The sequence below is a fragment of the Microcaecilia unicolor genome, chromosome 6 (assembly GCF_901765095.1).
Source record: "Microcaecilia unicolor chromosome 6, aMicUni1.1, whole genome shotgun sequence".
Taxonomy (NCBI): Eukaryota; Metazoa; Chordata; class Amphibia; order Gymnophiona; family Siphonopidae; genus Microcaecilia; species Microcaecilia unicolor.
In genome coordinates, this window is record NC_044036.1 from 219,639,368 (window position 1) to 219,657,836 (window position 18,469).

Here is an 18,469-nt window from a genome sequence, read left to right on the forward strand (position 1 = left end):
GCCACTTTTTACCGCTGCTTGGTAAAAGAGCCCCTTAAAGAGGCCAATTTTGTCTGTAAATCTTACAGTTAGGAGCATAAATCCTTTGAATTGTGTGCCTATTAATTTTATCCTCCTGTTGTAAAGTGAAGAACTTGTGATATTTCACTGTCTATAACAACATTTTATTTATTCATTTATTGATTTATTCAGAACTTACTATACCGTTTTAACTGACAGGCAGGACAAAGCAGTGTACAGGCTGTGCAATTAAAAAAAGGATCTACATAAATTGAATAGGAAACAATCCATCCTTACCATCATTCATTCAACAAAGAGGTACAACAATGAATATTAGGGTCAGGTGAGAAGCACAACCAAGACCCACCCAAAATCAGGTAAGAGTAAGCTTGATGGAATAGTCAGGCTTTAAATGCAGACTTAAAATGCCTTAGGGAGAGTTCACTGCGAATAGTGCAGGGGCTGTGAAGAAAAAAGCGCAATGCTTTGTAGTCTCAAGTTCAGTGGCTCGTGGTCCCGGAAGGACTAATCAGTGATCATTTAGGGCTCCTTTTACTAATGTAACCAGGGATTAATACTTTTTTGCCTTCAGAGGGAAGCTCCGGAGGATACTGGGAGCTGGGATGACCTCAGTGGATGCTGGGAGCTAGAGGGACATGAGAAAGGAGGTTGGATAAAACAGGAGATGAGGTGAGCCTCTCTAGTCCATTATGGGGCCCTTTCACAAAGGTGCAGGAGGGCTAACGCGCAGGTAGCATGTGCCAAATTGGCAATACTGCCAGGGTAGCGTGTGCGCCCAGCTGTAATTCCAAGTTTGGTGCACGCTGAATCCCGTGGTATAAATTATTTTTCTATTTTCTACTGCGGAGGGCATTCCTGGTGGCAATCGGCAGTGTGGCCACATTGGCGCTTGCTGCATGGTTACCGCGTGGGTAGAGTAAGCCATTATCGCTAAGTCAATGGCTGGTGGTAAGGGCTCAGGCCATAGACAGGCACGCGCTAGTTTTAATTTTTACACACGCCCATTTCCCAGCCCATTAAAAATTGGCCTTTTTCAAGGCCGTGGTAAAATGTGGACCAGTGTGCACCCAAAAGATGCACCCACACTACCTCAGGCCACTTTTTACTGCGGTTTTGTAAAAGGACCTGTACATGAGCTGAAGCCAGTAGGCGGAGCTTGCCACGGCTTTAGTACATCCAAAACAATAGCAAAAGATTATTAGAAATAATGGACTGCCTATGCATGGTCCATCTGTAACAAGTCTAAAGCTGTTCCAGTTGGATAGACAGTGCCTTAAAAGGTGGAGGACAAAATATATATTTTTTTTACTTGACAGCTGTTTAATTTATTTTAAAACTTTCCATATGTAGATATAAATATCATGAAATAAAAACTGAATATCACTGAAACAGCTTAAAAATCTATTGTAGCTGGTAGAAACAGCAGTTACAAACTCTGAATTTTGTGCTCATTTTTCTACACTGTTTTATACAATACAGGTGGCCAAACTTCAGGGAGGATGTCCTGTTTCCTGATGGGTTAATCCTAACTGTTGTAATCTGCCTTGGGAAGCCTGGTGTTATAAATACGATATAATATATTGAAATTAAATGGAAGTAGAATTAAACTGCATTGGGGCATATGGAATCACATCTGTTTTGTAGAAGTTTATCTTTTAGATACACACATGGATTATTCTGTTTTGAACAGGTTTCGGGGCAAGTGGTTTTATAGCTCAGAATCAAAATAAATATTTTGTTTCATGCAGATCTCTTTTATTGAAACATAACTAAATGGGCTATAAGCCCCTAATGCAGTCTATTGGTTTTCTTATATTTTGTTCTTATGATGACTTATACTGTGCCAAAACTGAAAACTCTTATTTTTATCTGGTTGATAATAAAAGGAGCTCATTGTGAACACTATCCACCCTAAAAGGTTGTTTTCTGGCTGTACATGAGGAATTGTGATATTGAATAAATAAATTATGTTTGTGTCCCTAGTCATACATTCAAAGTTTATATAATGTTTTTCAAGAAAGCCAGTTAATTGTTTAACTTATTAGTGGAACATAACCACAGAGGCATGGTATGGTCACATTTTCAATATGGTAATACTAGGGCCCAGCTAAGGAACAGGTTATTTTGAGTTAGTCTTCACTGGACCAAACTTGCTTTCCTTGTGTCATCACCATCCAGCTGGATAGGCAGTGTCTTAAAAGGTGGAGGATAAAGGATTAAAAAAAAACCATTTATATCCCATGCAAACTCGGTTTCAATGTGGCTTACATTTGAAAATACAGTGAGACAGAATAATAAACTTCAGTTATTCATGGGAGGAAGTAGATAGATATGTCTGAAATATTTAACAAAGTTCAAATTAGTATATATACCCAACTGGGAATTAAAAGTCAGTCCTTTAATGATGCTGTATGTTCAGAAATCATAGCCATAAGTATAGGAGTTATTCAAAGATTATCACATGCACATGTCAGAACATGTATCCATCACATTACAAAAGTAAACAACTTCTACAGAGTACATCCAAAATTTAATTTTTATTTTTTCATTTCCAAAATTCCAGACTGCAGATGTACAGATCAGCAGGACCTAAAGCACTCCAAAACAAGTGAAGTCAAAAACAACACAGTTTATATCTAATTGTTCAACTACCCTTAGGATTCACTCTGGGTTTAAAAAGCAAAACTATGTGCATGTAAGGTCTGGATAAACAAATTAAAACAATCAAAGTTTAAAGCAAATGCCCATAATATGTAATATGTGGTAGCAATAATGAAACAATGATGGAATATTCACATAGCAGGCAGCCTAAGCCAACAGATTTATTTTCCACTGAACATAATTAACTTTGTAGAACTTGGCGGCTAATAGTGTGATGAACTAGACAATGTTGACACACTTAGACTGATGCTGGATAGAACTTCTGCATGAAGGAAGCCCTTCCCTCATTATTCAATATCTTTCTGTGAAAACAGTAGTAATTATAAAGGCAAGTGCATTTTTATAACATACCACTGCAATTCACAAACCAAAATGAGCAAGTTCCTACATGCCATCTTTTTCTTTTGATGTAAGCACAGGAAAAAAATTTAAATACTCCTAGGTTTAATGTGGAATATAAATGTCATACACATGTAAATAAATAGATAGATAGAAACTCAAATGTTGAGCACCTGATTCTCATAACATGATGTCTGTTTTAGTGGCCCTTTACCTTGGAGAAAGAAAATCTCTGCAGGGATATAACAGTGCTAGGGTGTCCCTATAACCAGCCCCTCCAAATGACATACTGATTACGATTTATAACAAATTACTACTCTACCTATGAAAAGTTATTTTGTTATTATACTTCCTCTGTGTACATCCACATACTGCATAAGCCGACATGTTTGAAAATATAAGTGAGATTAAATAAAAATGCTACCAACAATAAAGTACGACAACATGGATGCAACAGCTCATAGGTTTGCTTGCTTTGTTTTGAGTGTATGCAGAATGACAGCTGTGCAGAGAAGGGGAAACACAGACTAATCTAAGTGACTTCAACGTTTTGACGTCACTTCGTCTCCTGTTTTATCTAACCTCCTTGGACAGGAAAAAGTCTGGGATTAAGGAGTGATAAGCAGCTAATCAGAGGCTAGGAGGCAGCAAAAAGCCCTGATAACCTGAAAAAGGGTGCAAATTTGGGCGAATCAGGAGGCAGGAGGTGGAGCAGCCCAGGGAGGGGTGAGCTGAGAAGCAGGAAGTAAGAAGAAAGAAGAGAGAGAAACAAGTGTGGGCAAGAGAGGCTGCAGGCTGGCACAGCATAAACCAGCCCAGAAACAGAATCAGGGTTGCAACTCCATGGTTTTCCCGTGGGATTGGGTGACTTTTTTTAGGTGGCCGCAGACAATTTTCACCAGTTGTGGGTTGTGACTTGCTGGGCAGTTTTAGGGCAGTCTAGTGGCCATGCAGCCTGCCCCGCACCAGTTGGTTGATTGGCTCTGTCTCTATGTCAAATTTGGAACCGGAATGAGGCTTGATGCATCTCAAGCCTCATTAAGGCTCCAAATTTGAATAACAGGAGGTGATGTGGGTGATGAGGTCATTAGCTGATGACTCATCATCACACTGGTGGTGTGGAATGGAGTGTTGAGAGCATGAGGCACAGCACAGCAGAGCAGTCATGCATGGGATGAGGAGGCAGAGCAAGCATGCTTGTATGGTTGGGACCCCCTACTGCTCCTCAGATAGCCCATTGGGCAGCCTGGGCTATCTTTGGGCTTCTTTTGGGGTGAAGGTTGGGCTGGGAAATTTCTTCCCATCTGGTAACTCTGCACTGAATGCAGAAGGCAAAGGAACAAATCCAGACAGGAGTGGAGGCAGGCAGGCTGGAAACAGAGAAGGGAGCCTGAGGGGAAAGGAGGCTGCAGGCTGGAAAAGAGAGTTAAGCCTGAACAGAGAAGAAGCTGCAGGCTGGTGAAAGGCATGCCTGAGCACAGAAAATACCACCTGGAGACAAAGCAAAACAAGCCTGAGGAGAAGAAAAGCTGGACTGTAAGTAATTTGAGACAGAGAGAGAGAAGCCCAGCAGTTGTTATATCTTAATCTGTGAGAGAGACTGAGAGCTGCAGGCAAGTCCAGGGAGGAGCCAAGCAGGAGGAAAGAGAGTGGGTCCACAGCGGACAACGACAGGAGAGGAGCGGCATGCCAGAGAAACAGACAAGCTGGAGTGGGGTGAAGAGCGATAGCCACAGGGCTGTGGAGAGACGGACCAGAGTGGGGAGCTGGAAGGGAGTAGTTTGGCAGAGGGGCCCCAAATCCCCAAGAAGTCCGGCCTGAGTGTGTCCAGTTGTGGGAAGTCCTGTCCTGAGACAGAGCAGCCACCTGTGTGAAAGTGTGCCTGTGAAGGAGAAAACGTCCCCTGAACCGTGCCCTGCACTAAAGAAAGCCTGAGCTGGATGGTACCGCCAGAGTAGGGGTGCTTGCCCTGAAGAGAGGAAAGCCTGCCTAAGAAAAATAAAATCCTGCACAGAGAGCTCCCATTCTAAAGCCTGCCACTGTGTGTGCCTCCTGCCAGGTCTGGGTGGGAGAAATAACCTAAAGCAAATTTAAGAGGAAAGGTTGGGAACTAGGTAGGAAACTCCCCCACTTATCTTTTTATATGAATCTAGGTAGCTTTCACTGCCCTTGGCCAAAGAAACCACTGATTGGGGCTAGGACACACTCACTGAAGGCAAAGAGTCAAGGTTTTCTCTTTTTGTTTTTTTATTTAGGTTAGTAGGTACCCTGGAGTTCCAGAGCCAGTGAGCCAATGCCTCAGAAGACACAGAACAGAGATGCCTATGGTACCCACCGCAAGAAAGCCGCACCACTAGCAGAGACTCAACATACCAGTAATAACACGGTGATCACACCTGTTTATTTTAGTAAGAAAATCTCTGATCTAAGTGAACTGATGTTCAATGTACTTACCTGACTGAATTTGAGTTACATGAAGAAGAAAGAGTTGTTTTTTTTTAAATACTTACATGAGACTGCTTTTTGTTAAAACCTGCTTATTGCTGAGTTTCTGAGTCCCTGTTGCAGAGGCACCGAAGGAACCGAGTAACAACCCATTAAGTGCGAACCTTTGAGATATGTTATCTTGCTTACAGATGTTAAGTTTGAAAGAGTGGTAAGGTTAATTGTCACAAAATTGAACTTTATTGTATTCTGTAAAGAAGCAGTAAAGTATTTAACACCTTGTATCATCCTGTTGCCCTACCATCAAACCTCAGCAAAAAGTAAGCCATAAATGCAACATATTTGAATGCTTTAATTTTTTTATTAGTATTATTATTTAATAAAACATTTACTAATTTTTCTTGTCAAATCCCCTTTGTGTGTGGAATTTTCTTTGGACCATAACTTTTTCTGAATTAGGTGTAACTCTGCACTCCACCACCAGGGGGTTTGTTACACTAAGGTGCACTACCAGATTTACCCCCTGTTTACTAAACTGCGCTAGTAGCTGCCACGCGGCTCTGCCGACACAGCATTAGCGCACAGCTTAGCAAACAGGGGGGTTAGTATACACTAACAATTAGCATGCGCTAAATGCTAAGAAGCCCATTTTATTCCAATAGGCTTTTTAGCATTAGGGTGTGCTAAATCCATTAACGCATCTTAGTAAAAGGACTCCTTTGTAATCTAAGTGTGCATGACAGGGTACGATCTTCTTCAGGCAAGAAAAGGTGCAGTAGAGAACACCTTTAAGTTCCTGGGATGGGTCTGAATTCAGGAAACCTTAGTAAGCAGCTCTCCTTTACTATCTAAGATCTAAATATATCCCTTCATTAAAGCAGCAGGGCTAGCACAAAATACCCTAATGTATAAATAATTCAGCTACTAAAATCAGCCATATTCCTCTTTTGGTTCTGATATTTATTTTAGTCGGCTGGAAATATCTGTGTTTAGGGATTTTGAAAGCATTTAATTCACAGTCATCCCACCATTGTGCTTCTAAATAAATCAGAGGCACCCTGTGTTGATGCTCAGTCTTTCTCAGATCCTCATGCAGGGTGTCACACTGAAACACAAAAAATGAATACAGCACAGACAGCTGAAGGGTGGATCTTCCTCAGACCCTCATACAGAGTGTCAGACTAAAACATGTAACCCATTAATACAGCATGGATAAATGAAGAATTGATCTTCAGACTTTCATGCAGAGTGTCACTCTGAAACATATACAGCATGGATAGCTGAAAGGAGACACAGAGGAGTTTTAAAAAAGGGGGTTTCACCCTAATAAATAGCAACTACCCTTTATTTTAAAACATGGTGAAAATCTAAAAACTAAAACAGATCAAACACAAAATAGTAACCAAAATAGAAGCAGGCTGATATCTCTTTTTCTCTCTCTCTCTCTCCATTAATATATTTATTTGAACTACTTAAATATTCTTTAGGAGTTTGTGGTATATCAAAATAAAGTGAAATGGGAAAAGTGAATATGCCAAAGTCACATATGAATAGGACAGTACAAAATCCTGAGATACTGAACAACTGCAGAAGATCCAGTGAAGGGGTTGAAGAATGGCTTGCTTTATACATTTCCAGGCTTCTGGTAAAACATTAATCTCTCAATATCTTACCATATTTCCAGCACTCATGATAATAACAGGAAATACCCTTATGTCCCTCCTCTGAGGCTTAGCCAGGTTTTGATCTCAGGGGGAGCAGGCTTTTATAAAATAGGCGCCGGTTGGTGTCAGCTAGACAGCAGTGTCTGTGTTGTTGCTCAGGGGCTGTGGCGGGCACTGATTAATACAGGCTGTCTCTGTTGCGTCCTGCCTACAAGGAAACAGTAAGTTACATCAGGAGGCAGGACGCAGAAGAGGTCCCTGGACTGGCCAGAGCAGGCAACCTGTCTTCTTAACTTCAAATAAAAATATTCAAATCGTGACCATCACCTCAGTAGTAGCACACCCAGTCCTTCCACTGCTAGACACCTTGTTTAAATCAGATGGGCTTTTGTTTGTGTGGCGACTCTACAGGATGTGAAGAACACTAGTCTTGAGCATTTTTATTTTGGGTGACCTTTGGTGGCCCTTGCCCCAGAGCCTACTTTCAAATAGGGCTAGACACTTTGTGAAATAACACAAACCCCTGCAAAAAGACACCCACAACCTATACTGAAAACTTACCACACCAAAACAGCCCTAACCCACCTATGAAAAGACAATGCTATAAATATTACAGTGGGACCTAGAGAACTGTTTCCATAGGTGGTCCTGGAGTACCCCCTTGCCATTCAGGTTTTCAGGCTGTCCATAATGAATCTGCATGAAAAAGATTTGCATGTAATGGAGGCAGTATATGCAAATCAATGTCATGTATATTTATTGTGGATATCCTGAAAACCTGACTGGCAAGGGGGTGCTCCAGGACTGCCCTAGAACACAAAACTTACCACACCATAACAGCCCTAAACCACCTATCAGAAGACAATGCTATATATATTACACTGGGCTCTAAAACACCAATATACCTACTATTGGGAATCTGGAACAAGCTGCACTGTTACACATTCCTACACAGATACTACATGCTGGCAGAATCCTTCACCTCAGTCACACATGCAGAACATGGACAGACCCTCATCTATATAACATAAGAGTAGCCATACTGGGTCAGACCAATGGTCCATCTAACCCAGTATCCTGTTTCCAATGTGGCAGAAACCCAAATTGTGACAACATTCCATGCTACCAATCTAATGCAGAATAGGGAGCCACAAAAAAAGCCCCAAAAAACAACAACAAAAATTGAAATAGAGACCCCCTGCCCAAGGAAGCCAGACTCTAAACAGTGCAATACTGGTAAAAAAAAAAAAAAAGAGAGACAGAAATGCATTTTCTCCCATCTCAGTGCTTACAAAGTATTAAATAAAAATATTTTTCTACCTTTGTTGTCTGGGAATAGTCTTTTTTTCCATGTTCCATGAGTCAGCCTTACAAATTCTTTTCCAGGTTGACCTTTCTATTTCTTCTCTCGCCTCTTGTCTTCTTCCTTTCGTTCTCTACATCTGTTTGGCACTGATCTTTCATTTTATGTCCCCACTATCAAATAGCTGTGTATAGAGCTGCCAAGTGATCCAGTTCCAGAAGGGAGATTTTTTCCAACCAGTCCTAGTGTGAACTCACATCCCAAATTCATGTGGGATTTGCAGTCCTTGATTCTACCCATCAAAATCTGTGCTGCAGTACGTCAAAAATGACTTAAGAAAATGCACTCGGACCCCTCTACTGTTTTCTCATTTGCTTTGGTCCCACTGTCTCTTTTCTGTTTTTCTCTGTTTCTTCTGCCTTTACAGGGTCGCTTGCCCATCTGACATTTTCTTCTGTCTCCAAGTGCACCATCCTTTTTTCCTCTGCACCACTATTTATCCTGTCCAGCATCTCCCTTCTGTGTTCCTTGTCCCTATCCTACCCCCAAGTTCAGCATCTTCCCTGTGTCCCCATCTTCCCCCTTTTTCAGCACAAGCCTACCTGGTCTCCTCATCTCCCACTTTCTAGCATCTGCCGTCCTGGTGTCCCCCACCTCTCCCTTTTTCTAATATTGTCCTGTGTCCCCATCTTCCTGCTTTTTCCAGCATTACCCCTGTTACCATCTTCCCCCTTTTCAAGCATTAACTCTTTGTCCCCATCTCACCCATTTTCACCATTGTCCCCATATCCCCATTCCCCCTTCCAGTGGTGCCCCTCTCTGTCCCTATCTCCTCCTCCCCTTTCCAGTAGTGCCTTCTTTGTGTTCCTATCTCCTTCCCCTACCATGTGATAATCTTTGAATAACTGTCTATACTTATGGCTATGATTTCTGAACATGTGGTATCAATAAAGGACAAACTTTTAAATGCCCAGTTGGGTATATATGCTAATCTCAACTTTGTTAAATGTTTCAGACACATCCATTTATTTATTCCCATGATATAACTAAATTCTATTATTCTGTCTCACTGTATTTTAAAATGTAAGCCACACTGAATCCAACTTTGCTTGGGATAATGTGTGATATAAACATATATATAAAAAAAATCCTTTATCCTCCACCTTTCAAGACATTGCCTATCCTGTTGGATAGTGATGGCACAAGTAAAGTAAGTTTGGCTCCCTTGTGGACTTGACTGACCAGAGTGGAAGTGAGCCTATTAAACCTTCCCCGCCCGCTTTCTCCCTTCTCCAACACAGCACCCCCCCCCCCCCCCCCCCCCCGGGCAGCTTTCTCCCTTCTCCAGCCACCCCCCCTGCTTTCTCCCTTCTCCAGCCCGCCCGCTTTCTCCCTTCTTCCTTCTCCAGCACACCCCCCTGCCCGCTTTCTCCCTTCTCCAGCACCCCTCTGAGCATTGCATCTTTCAGTTTCACCTTCTCCTCTGCCCGTCTTCTCCCTCCTGCGCAGCACCAGCAATTCAGAGTGAGCCTTGCTTCTGCCGGCATCGGGGCCTCTTCTCAGGCGCGTCCCACCTCTGTGGAAAACAGGAAGTTGCAATAGAGTAGGCGGGACGCGCCTGAGAAGAGGCCCCGACGCCGGCAGAAGCAAGGCTCACTCTGAATCGCCGGTGCTGCACAGGAGGGAGAAGACGGGCAGAAGAGATAGGACTCAGGAGGGAGCAGAAAAAAAAATTATTGGCACAGGGCGCATAGGCGCCTTTTTTCGGAGCAGCTGTTTGGGGGAGCGACCGCTCCCCCTGCGCCCCACCTGGCTACGCTTCTGTCCCTCCTACATCTCCTGCTAGTTCCGTGTTTTGTGTGTATGTGTACATTCATTTTATTCTATACCTCTCAGTTGCCTTTGATGCAAAACTGTTAAATCAATAAACCTGACTTAAACCTTAACAGGAAATGTCTTCTTTAGTTCTTTCCAAGCTTCCTGTCTAAGGTACAGTCTGCTCAGTTACACTTGTAGAACGAGTATGCATTGAGTAAAACTGATATGCAGATCACGTGGAGGGATTGGGATATACAGGGTAGGCTGGAGCCCTTCAGGATGGAAATGCAGGTAAAGTGAGGGGAGAGACATGAGGCATATTCAGTAGGATTGTGACTTTGAAATCTGGGTAAAAGACTTGGTAGCATGGGAGGTATGGTTGTATATTGGAAATAATGAACACAAAAAGTGAGGACGAGTTGAGGAGAAAATCCAAAAAACGTTTTTGGATTTCCTCCTCAACACGTCCTCACTTTTTGAGTTCATTGTTTTTGATTTGAGTGAGGATTCTCCTCCCCGCTTTTTGTTTCCCTATACATTGGAAATACATTTATTGTTATGGGACAACCCTGTAGAAACTAAAACTGATCTGACATTAAATGCTATCAATTTGAGAGAAAGATATCTGATAGACTCCAATGTATACCCTCCTTCACACAACTGGGGCTGATTATTGCACAAAGACACTGGGTGTTTGTATCCCAGTATTAACAATGCTTTCCTGTTTATACATGACATGGAAATCGGAACAACAAGTGAGGTGATCAAATTTGCAGATGATACAAGACTATTCAAAGTTGTTAAAACACGTGAGGACTATGAAATATTGAGGGAAGACCTTAGGAAATTGGAAGACTGGGTGTCCAAATGGCAGATGAAATTTAATGTGGACAAATGCAAGTTGATGCACATTGGAAAGAATAATATGAATCAGTTACCTGATCCTAGGGTCCACTCTGGGGGTCAGCGCTGAAGAAAAAGATCTGGGTGTCGTCGTAGATAATACGCTGAAACTGTCTGTTCAGTGTGCGGTGGCAGCCAAAAAAGCAAACAGGATACTAGGAATTATTAGGAAAGGGATGGTGAATAAGATCGAAAATACTATAATGCCTTTGTATCACTCCATGGTCCATCCGCACCTTGAGTGTTGCGTTCGGTTCTGGTCACCATATCTCATAAAAGATATAGCGGAATTAGAAAAGGTTTATAAATGATAAAGGGGATGGAACTCCTCTCGTATGAGGAAAGGCTAAAGAGGCTAGGGCTCTTCGGCTTGGAAAAGAGACAGAAGAGGGGAGATAAGATTGAGGTCTACAAAATCCTGAGTGGTGTAGAACAAGTAGAAGTAAATCGATTTTTTACTCATTCCAAAAGTACAAAGACTAGGGGACAGTCAAGGAAGTTACATGGAAATACTTTAAAAACTAAGAGGAGGAAATATTTTTTCACTCAACGAATAGTTCAGCACTGGAACTCTTTGCCAGAGGATGTGGTAACAGCGGTTAGCATATTTGGGTTTAAAAAAGGTTTGGACAAATTCCTGGAGGAAAAGTCTTTAGTCTGCTATTGAGACAGACATGGGAAGCAACTGCTTGCCCTGGGATTTGTAGTATGGAGTGTTGCCACGATTTGGGTTTTTGCCAGGTACTTGTGACCTGGTTTGGCCACTGTTTGGAAAACAGGATACTGGGCTAGATGGACCATTGGTCTGATGTTCTTAAGTTTTAATGCCACAGTTTGGACTAATTTCAATTATGTGTTTTAGAATCTTCTTACCCTCATTCTAAATGTGTTAGAATTGCAGCCTAAAAATCCAGAATGATACATGTTGGATGGGTTAATACCATGCATGCAGAACAGCCTTGCAGTATGACAGCCACACACAGAATAGCCTCCAAGAGCCTCCTAGCAACACCACTGCACAAAGAAAATAGAATCCAATAGCTTTTTAGGATCTCAGCTGAAGACAGAACAGCCTCCAAAGGTTTCAGAGCATTACTGCTACATACAAAACAGTCTCCAATGGCCTCAACATATCACCAAAGCATACCCAACAGCCTCCAGGGGCCTCAAAGAGTCACAGCTGCACACATAACAGCCTCTTAGAACTACAGCTCTACACAGAACAGTTTCCAGTGGCTTCAGAGTATCACTACTCATAGCCTCATTGTATCACACTGTCACAGCTTCACACAGAACAGTCTCTTAGAATTACAGCTTTATATAGAACAGTTTCCAGTGGCCTCAGAGCATCACTATTACCCACAGAACAGCGTCAAAGCATCACAGCTGCATACAGATCAGCGTCCAATGGCCCCAGAACATTGCAACTGCATACAGAGGAGCTTCGTAGCATTATAGTGTCACAGCTGTACACAGGACAACCTCCAATGGCCTCAGAGCATCAATACTACACACAGAACAGCCTTATAACATCACATTCACAGCTGCACACAGAACAGTTGCCAATAGCCTCAAAATATCAGAGCTGAACACAGAGAAGCTTCATAGCATTACAGCATCACAGCAGCACACAGAATAGCCTCCAATGGACTCAGAACATCACTGTGGTACAAAGAACTAGGGCTGTACCAAATATTCATGTTCAATTTGGCCCCAAATACATTATTCATATTCGGCCGAATAGTGATTTAAATTTGAATACACATAATCTGCTGTTCTATTGTGCTAAATCCTACTGAAATAAACACATTACTTCTTTTATTATTTGTTATGTTAAAGCTCAAAGTCCATTATTTATATTCAGTATTCATATTCGGCCGAATAATATTTTTAATTATTCATATTTGATCGAATAGTAAAATATGCTATTCAGTACAGCTCTACAAAGAACAGCCTCCAATGGCATCAGAACATCACTGCTACAAACAGATGAGCCTCTGGTAGCCTCATAACATCACCACTGCATACAGAACAGCTTCCAATGGCCTCAGAGAATCATTGCAGTACACATAACAGCTTTCAATGGTCCCACGAGATCACAGCTACATTGCACACAGAACAGCCCCCATCAGCCTCATATCATCATTGCTCGATAGACTCTAGTACCTGTATTGCATCATCACTGCACACAGAACAGCCCCCCCCCCCCCCTGTGACCACAGACAAACAGCTGCACACAGGCCAGCCTCCTATGGCCTTAGAACGGTGCTTATCAATCTTTTTGTGGCCATAACCCCATGACTGCAGCCAAATAAAATGATGTGACTCCCCCAGAAGTGCAAAATAATGATACACCTATGGAGAGTCTATCCAGGTCGTGATCCCAAACCCAAGTTTTGTGACCCAGTTTGGAGTCCCAACCCACAGTTTGGAAAGTTCTGCCATAGAGCAACAATGGAGGAGTGGCCTAGTTGGTTAGGGTGGTGGACTTTGGTCCTGGGGAACTGAGTTCGATTTCCGGCACAGGCAGCTCCTTGTGACTCTGGGCAAGTCACTTAACCCTCCATTGCCTGCTGCATTGAGCCTGCCATGAGTGGGAAAGCGCGGGGTACAAATGTAACAAAAAAAAAAATACTGCACACAGAGCAGCCTCACAGTGTCACAGGTGCACACAGAAGAGCTTCCACCACTATTCAGAGAACAATCTCCAGTGGTCCCAGAGTATTATAGCAGCACACAGAAGAGCTTCATAGCACCACACTGTCAGGGTTACCCACAGAATAATCTCACAGCATTACCAGTGCACACCGAACCGCCTCCTGTGGCCTCATAGCATCACTACTGCGCACAGAATAATATGCAATGGCCTCATAGCATCACAGTGTCATAGTCTCCAGTACTCTCAGAGCATCACTGTGTTAAGAGCAGCTTGCAATGACCACAGCATCAATACCATACACAGGATTTCAGAGCTTCATTACTAGACACATAACAGCAATGGCCTTTGAGTGTCACAGCTTCACACAGAACAGACTCTGAGCATCACTGCTGTACACAGAACAGCCTCCAGTGGCCTCACAACATCTCTGCTGCACACAGCAGAGCTTCACGACCGCACGCAGTGTAGATATTATTCCCATTCTCCATCCTGTGCAGATTCTACCAGGAAATGCCACCACTGCTCTTTCATGAATCCCCCCCCCCCCCAAGTGCCCTCTGAGATTTGCAGCTTTATCGTGGGGACTGGTGCGTGCGACTGATTTGTGTAACTCTTCCTCCATCTATACCCAGAAGTGGTAGAGCGGTGACACAAAATGGTGATGCAAGGTACAGCAACCCAGGAAGGCCAATCCTGGTCACATTATACAGTGCAACCAGGGGCAGTGACCTGTCCTGGTATTCTGAGACAGTGCATTCAGGGTCTTGTTCTTATATCCATAGCCTATGGATAGGCAGAGGACCTATTTTGGTTATTTGGGATACTTTGTATCCATGGGTAGTGACCTTTCCTGGTCATTTTATTTTGCACCCTTAGAAAGGCAGGTGAATTCCAGAAACAAAAAATAAAACACACTAAAACCTGCTTGATATTCCCTGCCTTCAGCCCGCCTTTCCAGATTCACTTTATTCATCCTGGGTGTGTGTGCATGTGTAACGACAAACACGCACGCGCACATACACACACTATACACACACACACTCTCTTAGCCACAAATAAAACGGCTTTGCTTTACCTAGAAGGGGCAGTTCTCGATGGTCTCCTCGCTCGTTTCAGGTTGGGTGCCAAGTGTTGGAGCCTGGATGGCTGCTTTATTCTCATCTGAGCAGGTTCACCCCAGCATCCCTCGGATATCTTGCCTCGCACGCTAGAGCGGATAGGAAGTTTGGCCTCTTGCTGGGCTCCGTTTCCCCCCAACCGATCTTGGGGTCGGAGAGGGCTGATAGCTGGCTCTTCTCCGTGCCTGGCTGCAGTGGGTACTGCAGTACTGCAGTCGGTACTCTCGCTCTCTCTCTAATCTGCGCAGCTCCTACCAGCCTCTTCCTCCCTCTCCCCTCCCTCTTCCTCTACTCCCCCTCTCTCTCTTCATTCATGAAGCGCTGCTGCCTCTTTGCCAGCCTGCGCCCCATCATTCAGGCAGGGGACAGACGCAGGCTGAGCAAACTGGGCAGGTTTTGTGTGCGCCCCGGGAAATGGCTTTATTGGCCAGAGTCCTAAACAGTGGCAGAAGCAGAACGGTCACACTAGCATAACATACATACATAGAAGATGACAGCAGAAAATGACTCGCTACTCCTTCCAGTCTGCCCAGTTTTTCCTGTCCTTAATGCCAAGTGTATGGCCCAGATACCAGACATAGATTGTGATCACCTCTAGGCTAACATTTATGGAGGCTGTTTAAGGTTGTTTGCCTCTTCCTCCACTGTACTCCACCCTCCTGGAGAGATGAGCATTCAAGATGTTTAGCTCTCATACACAGAGACACACATTTATACAGTCATAAACAGAGAATCATCTAGAGTCTGTTTCTTTGGCCTACTAGTGCTACAAGGGGCACACCACATTGTACAGACATACAGAAGAGACAATCTCTGATCTGTGCAGCTTGCAGTCTAGCCAGAACAGATAGATGTTCAGGCAAGACAAATAAGCATTTAACCGTTTTGTGTCCAATGTTCGCATCAGTCTGTTCCCATATGGCTTATTACTGGAACATTGGACACTAAAGTTAAGGAGAAGAACCATGGAAAAGATTTAAAGTCCCAAAGATGGGTTAATAGGTACAATTTAATTAAAGAAAAGCACCATCTTATCTAATTGGATACAGCTGTCAGATCAAATCTTTCTCCAGCAAATGCACAAACACAGTCATAGGAAGATGGAAAAAGCTGACAGGGGCCATACGCAAGGTTGGTGAAAAGAGTATTGGGCATCCCAGGTGACCATTCAGGCTTATCTCCCCATCAATTAACTTTCAGGCTTTTAGCTAGCCCTCTGCAAGGTTTGAAAACTAAACAATTATGATCATCCCAACATACATAACAATCCTCTAAAAATGCATAATTGGAAACATACTTGTAACTATTAAATTTTGCTTTGTATGTATTAATATACCCATTTTCCCCCACAGATAAAAGAATGTGCTGATAGTTCTTTGAATTTGTTTGACATCATCAATTATTTGCTTTTATATTTGTTACTAGTTTTGATATACTGCAGTTCAATGCTTATGAAAGGTGGTATACAATCAGCTAATTAAATTTTACTGCAAGTGATTTTTGCTGTCCATCAGAAGCTGATTTTTCCCTCTTATTAACAACTTTAGTGTCTCTCCAAGTACATGTAATTATGGGTGATTTTAATATTCCTTTGACCAAGGGACAGTGGCGTAGCCAAGGGTGGGCTTGGGTGGGCCCAGGCCCACCCACTTTGGGCTCAGGCCCACCTAGTACCAGCATAGCTATAATGTGGCTGGCAGTGATCCCCAAGCCCCACCAGCCGAAAACTCCCAACAACTGTCCCTCCTGCATACCTTGTAAATAGCAGATTTTCGCCTGCAGTGAACAGTGACTGATGCATACTGCTTGCACTGGCCCCATAGCCTTCGCATTGATGTATTCTTGCCTAGACGGAAACAGGAAGTTGCATCAGAGGGAAGGGTATGGAGCTAACATCAGCAGTGTGTATTAGTTGCTGCCCGTTGCCGGTGAAAATCTGCTATTTGAAAGGTGTGCAGGAGAGGGAGGATATTTGAGAGACCATATGGCATGCAGGTGAGAGGAGAGACCACATCATCTGTGGGATGAGGTGGGGTTCTTCTGCCCACCCATCGGGCCCAGGCCCACCCAAAATTGGGTGTCTGCTACGCCCCTGCCAAGGGAGCTCAGGTCTTTCATCCTCTATTTGATGTTTTGATGGCCTTGTCATTGGTTTAAGTTGTGAGGGATAGCACACATCAGGCAGGTCATATTTTAGATTTAGGGGCCCTTTTACTAAAGGGTTGGCACATGGCAACAGGCTTGCTGTGTGCCAAAATGGAACTACCACCGGTCTACTGCAGGAGCCTAATACTAGTTCTCACCCCCAGCGTGTGACATTTCCAGTGCTACAAAAATATTTTCTATTTTTGAAGCGCTGGTGCTTACTTGGTGGTAATTGGGCAGCACAGCTTACTGTTGGGTTAGCATGGGAGCCCTTACTGCCACCTTAATGCTTCCCCCCCCCCCCCCAAATGACTGTGCGGCAAGTGATTCACTTACCGCACGGCCATTTCTATTCCAGAAAAAAGACAGCCTTTTACCTGCTGTGGTAAAAGAGGGCCTCAGCGTGCGTCAAAAACACACGCTGACACTAGCACAGGCCCCCTTTTACCACAGCTTAGTAAAAGGTCTCCTTAGCTTTTTTTGCCATCAGGATGGGCACAATGTGCAAAGGTTGTTGTAGAGATTATGGATTGGACAGATCATTCTTTGTACCAGGAAGGGAAAAAAGTACCAAAGAGGTTAGATGGTGGACCTAGTCAGCAAGCTAGGTTACGCCGACTTTGGGTGCAGTTTAAATTAGAGATCTTAGTTTTTAGGATTTTGCATAGTGAGTCTCCATATTATCTAGTGAAACTGTTAAATATGCAGTTATAAATCTGGTCATTTACGGGAACAATGTTTATTATATTACCCGTCAGTGCACAAATGTCAGATATAAGAAACAGTTGTCTACTTCCATTTCTTATAAGGCAGTAACATTCTGGAATTCATTACCAGGAGAACTTTGAAGGATACATAATTATTTGCTTTTTAGGAAATTGTTAAAAACTGCTTTATTCCAGGGATATTTCAATGTTTATTTATTTATTTTATTTATGCGTTCTTGTATCCCACTATTATCCAAAAACAAATTACGGTTTAAAGTGGCTTACAGTTTACATTTTGGCGACGTTACAATAGTGTTGTGCAACGTGGAGAGGGCATCTATAGTTTGTATGGTTATTCGCAGAGTTTTTGAAGAGATAGGTTTGAAGAGGAAAAGGTAGTAATAGCTTTTGTGTTCAGTTGTAGAGTTTTGGTGATGTTTATTCATATAGTTTTTGAAGAGATAGATTTGAAAGGAAGGTGGTGATATCTTTGTGATTAGCTGTAGAATTGTTTGAAGAGGTAGGTTTTCATTTCTTTTCTGAATTGGAGAAATTTGTGATGCTTCTTATGGCTTTTGGTATCGAGTTCCACCATTTGGAACCATGGTGTTATGGATTCAGGTAAAGTGAGCCCTTGGACCGCAGCCAGAGCTGAGGCAGACAAGTCACCTGGGCTGGCACAAGGC

General features: G+C 43.0%; 1 protein-coding gene across 1 annotated transcript in view; it reads right to left on the reverse strand.

The window, feature by feature from the left end:
* RNF208 (ring finger protein 208) overlaps window positions 1-15,264 on the reverse strand; it is a 48,699-nt gene extending 33,435 nt beyond the window's left edge. Inside the window, exon 1 of the mRNA XM_030207460.1 lies at window positions 14,889-15,264. The gene's annotated coding sequence lies outside the window, so the exon portion shown is untranslated. The remainder of the gene's footprint in view (window positions 1-14,888) is intronic.
* Between the last annotated feature and the right edge of the window lie 3,205 nt (window positions 15,265-18,469).